The following is a 9,589-nucleotide window of genomic DNA, read 5'->3' on the forward strand; positions in this document are numbered from 1 at the left end:
GCAAAGACCCCAACGGGTCGGGATGTTTTTAACGCCCGGGATTCCTCTCCGTCATCTCTGGCCCTGTGGATCGAGGCCGCGGGTCTCGCGGCGCTAACTCCGCGTGGGGGCTGCCTCACGGCACCACGGGCGCGGGGCTCATCGGCAGCCGAGCGGAGGCGCCACAGCCGCAGCCGCAGCCGCAGCTCCCACGTGCCGCGCAGCCGGCTGCAGCCCCCCCAACCTACCTGAGCCGGCGGGACTGGACGGGACGGGACAGGACAGCACCACCCGCCAGGAAGTGACGTCGCGCGTCACTGGGAGTCGCAATTCCGGCGCCTGCGCGTCGTCATCGGGCCGCCTCTCATACTCTGCAGCAGTCGCCCCGGGAGCGGCGGCCTGTACCTCCGGCCCTGCGCAGCAAGCGGGTCGCCGGGCTGCTCCGTCGCTGGCAGCACGGCCGCGTCCTGCGAGACAAGCCCCGCTCTCCCGGGATGATCGTGAACAACCTTCAGCAGAGGGGCAGCAAGGCTGGCGGGGCTGCGAGCTGCTCAGGCGGGATTTGTGGCCGAGGTTCCTGCGCCCTGTATGAAGCCTTGCTTTCCCAGCGCAGGGGGTGCTGGAATGAACTGACCCAGCAAAGCTGCCCTTTTCCTAGCCCAGGGGCACCCAGGCGTGGTCTGCTTTGCGGGCACAGCATGGGAGGGAGCGGTAGGCAGGTTAGTCTGAAGTGGGTCAGAAGGCAGGGTAGATACGCCCTTTGCCGACCAAATGAGATGCACTGAGTGGTCGCACAAGCTTTCAGCAACCCAAGTTCACTCCCCTGAATGCTGTGAAACAAGGTGCAGAAAGCAGTGCCCGAAGGACAGAGAAGCAGGAAGAGTGGGGAGCAGGCTACTGCTAGGAGACTAGAGCAAATGAGCAGCAAACCAGTAGGAACAAAGGGGGATCTCAAAAAATTAATCCAGGTAACGAGGTAAGAATCCATAGTCCCCATTTTAAGCCATAGTTAGCCCAGTTTGTGGAGGATTTCCTGTTCCAGTTTCCCATTCAGACTGGCTTTTAAAATTTCCCCCTCCCCCTTTTGCCTCAGAATGATCTGGGGTTAACAGAGTAGGGTCTAGTGTTTTGCACCAGCTTTTGCATCTTTCTGCAGCTGTCAAATCGGTGCTCATTCATTCTTACACACACGGATCGCCCTGGGTGTCCAATGTAAACAACTGGATTTGTTACAAGAGGGCTGAATTCAGGTTGTACAGGCAGTCTTGACATTTCTGAGCTTACAGGTTCTTGATTTTTAGGATGGTTTTTAAACACTTTTTGGGTAATTTTAAGTGTCCAACCATTGACTTAGTTTGCTTTCTTTCCTATGCCTTGTCTGATTAGCCTTAGTAGGAGTTACAGATCCACTGACAAGATACTAGGCCTCTTAACAGGTCAGACAGAAGCCACGTTGTGTCAAATAGCAAGCTCTTTACAGGCTTCTGGTATGCAGCTGTGCTCCCGCCTTCAAAAAAAACAAAAAAAACCAAACAAACAAACCTGCTAGTTTTAAAAAGCCTGGGCTTTGAGTTGAAGCAAAGTTTATTCTTGCTCTGGGCACAATTATTTAAACACTGACTTGCCTGAGAAACTTATGATTTGTCACCTACCAAGTTTCATATAGTTTCTAGGGTTGGAAGGGACCTGACCAGATCATCAGGTCCGACTCCCTGTCCTGGCAGGAACTAGTGCTTGGATCATAATACCCCAGCCAGATAGCTATCCAACCTCCTCTTGAAGACCCCCAAGGTAGGGGAGAGCACCACCTCCCTTGGGAGCCCATTCCAGAGCCTGGCAGCCCTAACAGTAAAGTGGTCTGAATAGCATGAAACTATGAAGACTAGCCCTTAAAAAGTCATTAGGTCACCACTGGCCCCTTCCCCTAAATCAACTGACATAGGATGAGCATGTAGAGATGTCTGGGTGTAGCTTGGAACCTAAAGCCCACATGCTTCATCTCCGTGTCGCGTCACTTTGGGAAGACAAGGCTCTCAGCAGATCAGTCTGTACTTCATTCTAGCTCCATTGTCCCACAAGAGACAGTTGGGAGCTCCCATGGGGAGCCCCGAGCACAGGAGGCACTCTTCAGTCATCCCCAGACTCTTCCAGCTTCTTCAGAAGTATTTTTCCTCCATGTCTTTTCCTATTTGCATTTCTTATCCCAGGCCTCACAGGGTCATAAGATATCCTTATTCAAGGTAGCCACCTACCAGTACAAATAGATACTCATCCTGAAAGTTCTCTGCAACTGTGGGACCTATTTTCTTTTAATACTTAATTTTCACAGGGTCCAAGCAGAGTTCCTATGGATGGCACCTACAGACTCCTTCCTGGGTTCTTGGCTCAGTATCCTTTTTCACTGCCTTTATGTTAAACCTATTACCATCCCTCCTATTCCTAATTTTTCCCTATGCAATCAGGCTTTTCCCAAGTCCTGTGGTCACATGCTCCTCAGAACAGTTCAGGCCTTTAATTCTGGTAAGCCCTAGGTGGCTTTGGACACTCCCATGCCCTCAGGCACTATTGGGACCTCAGCCTTCCCCCAGTGATCCTAAATGCAGATCACCTGTTAAAACCAAAAACTTGAGCACTCTGGCCACCTATATAGGAGGCTGTTCTAACATACTAGAATCCCCACGCATTGGAACAGACTCAACTGAGTCTGGAGCATGGCAGTTGCTGTGCTTTTGTAGCCTCCTATGTCTCATGTATCAGCATCCCCATGCTTAGAAGTACAGCAGGGGCACTCATTGAATGAGCTTTAGTTCAAGTGCTCCCATTACCATTTTTAAGTACAGTGATGCTGATGCAGGACACATGGTAGTACTTTAATTAGAGCAGCACTCAGAGCTGCATGAATTAAAGCACCAACCTCCCACCCCCCAGAGCATGTGTAAGAGTGCCTTCAGACTATAACAAACCTCTAGTCTCCTGGCTATACATGCCAAAACTCCTATCCAGCCATGGGCCTCAGCCCACTGCTAGCCCTCAGCCCTTCACTTGCTGTCCCCAGGCACAGCATTGTCCATTTCTTAGCAAACAGTAACTCACCACAGAACTCTTCGCTCTTCAGCCTCTAGGGCCAGAGAGTACCTTGGCTCTGGCCCTGGCTTATATTTCTCCCAGGTCCTGCCCTTTTGCCAGCAGGCGACTAGCCACAGGTGCCAAGTAAGTGGGCTCACTAACTAGTCTCTGTGGTAGCGTAACTGCAGTAATGCCTTGTTTCCCCTGCAGGGCTCCAGCCAAGTAGCTGGCACTGCAATAGGCTTCCTACTGCTCATGTGAGCATTGTTTTACTGTAGATCAACTACCTCTTCAGTGAGCGCTCATAGTCTCTGTTTCCCTGGGCCAGCTCCTGCCACTTCTCCATCACAGTTACCCCCAACCTGAGGCTCTCCCTGGGCTCTTTCTCCCTTAAAAAAGGCTCACTGTTACACACACCCCATGTTACAAACCCATGTTTGCAGCCCTCATCATCTTCCTGCACCAACGGGAGTTAGCACAGGTCATCAGATCTCAGACCTGGCAGCTGCCATGTAGCAGGTGGTTTCTTTCCCAACCCAGGCTGTGGTCCTATTTCTCCTTACAGGAGGATTTCCTTCTGTAACTATAATTGTGGCTTCTTCCTTTTCCATATCCTACTACCCCACATGGACTTAGGAGCTAGTGCTTCTATATTCTGGGAGGTCTCCCAAATTCTTTACCTTCACCAGCTTCCTTTCATATCTAAAGGCCTCCATGCAAGCTTCCACTGAGTTTGAGTCCTTAGTGTTTCTCAAGCCTTGTCCTCATTTCTGAATTCCACCTTTGCACAGCCATTGGGCCCTCCTCCAGCCTCTTTGAATATTTTTACATAAGTAACCCCTCCGACTTTATCCGTGAACAGTCTCTCAACAGTCAACCAGTCTGTATTCTCTGGCAGGTTACCTATAAATATCTTGCCCTTTCTCTCAGTCTTTTCTCCAGTATCCTGCCCCATTTACCACTGAAGAGGGTAGACGTTCCCTCTTCTCACTTCAGACTGAGCTTCCCTTGCTTTGTGGACTTCCCAGTTCAGTCTCTCAGGTTTTTTCTTCTGGCACCAACAGAGCAACTCTCACTCTGGCTTTCCTTGAATTTCTGCCACTCCTTCCTATTCTGATTACTCTTGGAATAGCCCCATCTTTGCCTTGTCATGTCATCTGCAACAGCAACTGACGCTGGCTTTTCTTTTTATTCAGGGTCCTGGCGTTGTCCCTATGGGTGCTGTTTCTCCAGCCTGCTCCTTTAAACTTGCAATCACTGTTGCCCCCTCTGATATCCGTAGCAGCACTTCCCTGTGGGTGCATCTTTAGTGTGGATCCCCCTCCTTCATAGCCTTTTAATGCATATACCCCACAACTCCCACTTCAGCATCTTTGCCTTCATCCCCCTTCTCACCCAGTATAGGTACCTTTTTCCTTCTTCTGTTCAGGGTGGATCACCATGTGGGTGCAGTTTGGGCAAGGATAAATATTGCTTCTGTCTGGTATCTTGGTTTGGTCTTCTTTCTGCCAGGCCTCTCTTTCCTGAGCCCTTCCCAGCCCAGCTTCTAATTGCCACACTCAGCTTTTCACCACCACCATCTTTGTCTTGTATTGGCTGGTGAGCTATGCCAGCTCCCTACTCAGTCCTTCAGTCTTTTTATTGGCTGTCCTGTCTAGTTCTGTCAACTTTTGGTCAAGGTGTCCAATCCTTGGCCCGTCTCTCATCTCCTGCCATTCAGTCTGTGCCCCATGCTGTCTCAGCTCCTGACCTGTGTCCTGGCAGTCCTTGGGTCCCTTCGGTTTGCAAAGTTCCTGCTTTCACAGGCTCTAGCTGTGCCTGGGATTCAGTTAACAGTTGCCTCAGTGCCTCCACTTCCAGTAGATAGTTTTGGCGTTCAGTGCCAGTCATCTCTACGTGCTCTGTTAGTTGTGCTTCCAGCAGAGTCGTGAGCTCTCTCAGCCTATCTGTGTTCTTAACTCTCAAGCTCTCCACTGCTTCTTGCAAAGAATGTACTAAGCTGCTGTTCTGACTCTTCCTTGGCTTTGACTGCAGTAAGCTGCCCTGCTTCACATGCTTCCTCAGCTATAGTCAGGACTGCCCTTGTTTTCTGGTTCTCTACACAAAGTTCATTGTTCTGGGTCTTTTGGTGTTCAGCTGTTAGTTTCCTGGCTTATTTTTCCAGCAAGGAGACTAGGTCTGCTTTTTCTTGAAGTCTTTGTTGCAGCTGTCTCACCTCATCTCTATTAGCTGCCTGCACATTTTCATTTCTTTCTGCCTCCTTTGACTGTCCTGCTTCCAGGAGGTCTCCCCTGGCTTTAATTCACACTGTGAGCTGTCAGTTCTCAGCTTCAGCCTCCCACAGCTTTCTTTTCAGTGTTTCATGCTCCTCAGACTTGCATTTTGCTTCTGCTTCTGTGGCAACAGCTTACCCTGAAGTTCAACAAGGTCTTGTTGCTGGATTCAATGCCACTCTTTGACTGTGCCTAGGTTCTCTGCAAATCCCATGTGTTGCTCTTTAATGGTGGTCTGGTTCTCGCCATACTTCTGTCATAGTGTTTGCATGCAGTGGCGATGCATAGGGGGTGCATGGGGGTGCCTGTGTGCCCCCTGAGAGCACTGGTACACCCCCTGACAGGCCACACTCCCTGCTTAGGTAATGGGCGGAGGGGGCCAGCAGGAGCTCTGGTACCCCTCCTGCGAGTGCTGGCCGGTGAGTAAGATTGGCCACAGGGGTACCCCTCCCCCCCCAGTTGGTGAGATTGGCCATGGGGGACCCCCCAGTCACTGACTGGTCGCTGGGGGGGCACATGCCCCCCTGAGTAAGGTAGCACCAGTCACCCATGTTTGCATGAGATCTCGCAGCTGGAAGCACTTATTCTGCCAGATCCCCAGATCCTTCTGGAGGTCCTCTTTTTATTTGCTGCTCTTTCATGAGATATGCATGGCTTGGTGCCTCAGCTGTCTTGGCTACTTCCCCCGCGGCTATTCAGGAGGCCATGACAGTGACCTCTTTCTGGAGCATCCATGGCTTCTCCTGCTTCTTGGCTTTTTCAGAATCTGTCCTAGCAAGGCACTCCATTTCCTTATTCTTTTCAGCCTCAGCTGCAATCAGGCACCTAACTCCTTTATTCACCCTTCCTTTCCCCCCTGCTAAAAGTGTTGCTTCAAAGAAGCTGCTTCTGCTGCCTATTTATGTTGGCACCTCTCCACTTCAGCCTCCCACTGTAACTGATCTGCTGTATCTCCCGTCTCGTGATCATAGCTATAAGTTCAATATTTGGCATTTCAGCCCCCTGTGGCATCTGCCTCAGCCGTGATTGCCCCACAGTCCAAGCTGTTGGGCCCAGGTACGCAGTTCTTGGTCCCTTTTCTTTGACTCCCCCCAACCTCAATGCTGGGTTAAGAGTTTCTGTACCCTTTCCTACCCTTGCTTGGCCCAAGGGCCCTCCTTTCTCTAACAGGAGAGACTCCTCCTCACACACAGCCTTCCCTGCCAGTGCATCCTAATAAAGACAAACATTTGAAGACTGCTATCATATCCCCTCTTAAGCGCCTTTTCCACAAACTAAACATGCCTAGCTCCTTCAGCCTCTTTTCATATGACTTGCCTTGGTCACTTTAGTTGCCTGCTTCTGGCCCATCACTAACTTCTCTATGTCCTTTTTTAAAATGTGGAGCACAGAATTGCACACACTACTTCAGATGAGGCCTAACCCATGCTGATTAGAGAGGCATGATCACCTCCTGTGTCTCACACCTCTAAAGCTTATATCGATGCAGCCCAAAACTGCATTCGCTGTTCATGTGGCTGCATCACACTGCTCATATTGGGACTGATCTACCAAGACTCACAAGTCCTTTTTCACAGAGCTGCCATCCAACAAGGTGATCCCCATTTTATATCTGGTTTAATTATTCCTCCCTTCCCTGTATTTGTCTACATTGAATTTCATCCTGTTAACTTTCCAATCTGTCAAGATCCTTCTGAATTGTGCTCACATCCTCCAACATGTTTGCAGTCCTCCCCAGTTTTGTGTCATCTGCAGACTTGCTCAAGAAGCTTTCTATCCCAGCATCCAAATTGTTAATAATTACCTGTTGTTTGCAGCTATTGAGCCAGTTATCTATCCACCTTAAAATAGTTTTATCTAACCCATTTGAGAAGGTTGTGTGGGACCTTCTCAAAAGCTTTACTGAATATAGTATGTCCACAGCATTCCTTTCATTTACCCAAGTAGCTACTTTGTCAAAGGAGGAGATCAGGTTTGTTTGACATGATATGTTTTTCATAAATCCACATAAATTACACTGGCTGCTTGTAATTAGTCTTTCCTCCTCCACATGCTTGCAAATAGCCTTCCTTAGGATATTCATAGTGGATATGCCCCACTTCTTTTTCTTAGAAGGAGGATAGCTCTGTGTGGATGCTTTATGTAGACTATTGGGCTCCAAATAGGCTCATCATCCTGAGTCAATTCCCACTGCCTTATATTATGGAGTTATTTCAGACTCTGGCTGGCCTGGATTTATACTTGTTTGGACATTTAGAGGGTATACTACCAGTATATGATTTGTGCCCACAAACATGATGAATGGAAAACTGTCGTGGCCACTTCGTGTATCCTGTTAACTTTAAATTTATGTTCTGCCTTTCAGCACACCTGCTACATTTCAAAATAAGTAGCTGTAGGGATGTATTAGGTCTACATGTAGCATTGTACCTGGAGGATACTTGCTTTCTTGAAGAATGGGAGCTATGTTGTCAACATTTCTGTCCTGTACTTGAACATTTCTGTCAGAATAATCGTTATGCAAAACTGGAGAAATGTGAGTTTGATCAGACTTTGGTGAAGTTCCTGAGCTATATAATCTCTTACAGTGGAGTGAGGATGGAATACCACAGACAGGTGCCTAGATAGACAGATAACTTCCATGCACTCCCTTTAAGGAAGTGCGAGGGATCCAATACTTCCTTTAGTTTGCGGATTTTTATTTTTAACATGGACTTCTCCAAGTAACCACACTCAAGAAGGGTCTCTTTGCTGCAGCCTCAGGGAATTTAACCTATCCTCACACTGCAGCTTTTTCCCCATGAAAGTCTCATCACCAGTGGTATCATATCCCTTATTAAACAGGACCTGAAGTAATGATCACTGATCAGAACGTGATCTTTGCATTATTATTACTATTGGGCTGGAGCCACTGATGCAAGATACTGGAGTGTTTAAAAAATATATGTTGCCTATTTTCAGAAACCAAAAACATGGTATTTTGAAAAAGTGAAAACAATGCATGATTCTTAGTAACAGCAAAACAGGGCCCATTACCAGCAGGAGGCCAGCAGACTAGGAAAAACACTGCTAGCAAGCAGACAAGCCATATGTTCCTTGGTGTCCTGGAAGCAGTGTCTCCATAGAGAGGGAAGGCTACACTCTTAAGTTGTTGACTTGGAAGGAGCCTAACTGTATTTGCTGCAGTATTTTTCTCTGTTTGCACCTCTTAATAGAGAAAAAGAAACTGCTGCTTGGGTCTGGCTCTTGGGCTGCAGGCTATGTGATCACCTGCATGTCTTTGATTGCATCTGCATACAGCAACTATGTACTTAGGTAGCTACCATATGCAGGGACCTATGCTGTCTTCTGACTGTACAAAGCCATATTATAGCTCATTTTTAACATTCCAATATAACAAAGGGCTTAGTATGTGTGTGCCCATAACACTTTTGGCCAAGTGCATATGTGCCACTGAATAGCGTTACCATATGTCTGGGTTTTCCCGGACATGTCCTCTTTATAAGCCCTCTGATCACCATCTGGGTGGGTTTTTTTAAATCTGACCAAATGTCCGGGATTTTCCTTTGCTTCACTAGTGGAAGCAGGTGGAGGGCGATCAGAGGCAGCAGGAAGCACAGACTTACCTGCCTGCAGCTGTAGAGGCACAGACAGACCCACCCAGTGCTCCCTGCTGCCTCTGACCACCCTCCCCCTGCTCCCACCCCTAAAGCAAAGGAAAAACCCAGACATTTGGTCAGAGCAGGGGGTTCAGCTGTGACTGGGCATGGGGGTGGGGTTGCCTGTTCTCCAGTAGGGAGAAGGGGTGGGTGGGGGGCTTTGAGGTCAGCAGGGAACTCTGTGGGCAGGCAGGCAGCACAGGGGATGGTGCTTGTGCTCGCAGGGGCTGAGCGGCCAGGGGACACTGGAGGAGGGAGGGAGAGGGAGGGAGCCATGACCAGGCTGCCTGGTTTGGTGCAGCAGCCTCATCCCAAACCAAGAAGTGCCACAAACATCCCCTCCTTTTCCCTCCAGCCCGAGCTGGGGCTGGACACACTCTGCTGCCACCTGCGTGAATTGGAGCCACTGCCAGCAGGGGAGGGCCTGCGGCTTGGCAGTGTGGAGGCGGGGACTGTGGGTCATTGGAGGCGCAGGGGGTGGGGTCTGGAGTGAGGGGCACCAGCATGGCCAGAGTACTACAGCTGGGTGAGTGAGGGGCACTGGCAGGGCAGGGGTCAGTGGCTTGGCAGTGAGGGGCAACAGACTGGGCAGGGGCAGGGCTCTGGCATGTC

At 49.5% G+C, this 9,589-nt stretch overlaps 1 protein-coding gene across 1 annotated transcript in view; it reads right to left on the bottom strand.

Moving 5' to 3' along the window:
• Positions 1 to 297, bottom strand: part of PUS3 (pseudouridylate synthase 3) — a 29,460-nt gene extending 29,163 nt beyond the window's left edge. The window contains exon 1 of the mRNA XM_019508815.1: positions 228 to 297. The gene's annotated coding sequence lies outside the window, so the exon portion shown is untranslated. The remainder of the gene's footprint in view (positions 1 to 227) is intronic.
• Positions 298 to 9,589: the final 9,292 nt, after the last annotated feature.

The sequence above is a fragment of the Gavialis gangeticus genome, unplaced genomic scaffold (genome assembly GCF_001723915.1).
Source record: "Gavialis gangeticus isolate Ggan-Ray unplaced genomic scaffold, GavGan_comp1, whole genome shotgun sequence".
Lineage (NCBI taxonomy): Eukaryota > Metazoa > Chordata > Crocodylia > Gavialidae > Gavialis > Gavialis gangeticus.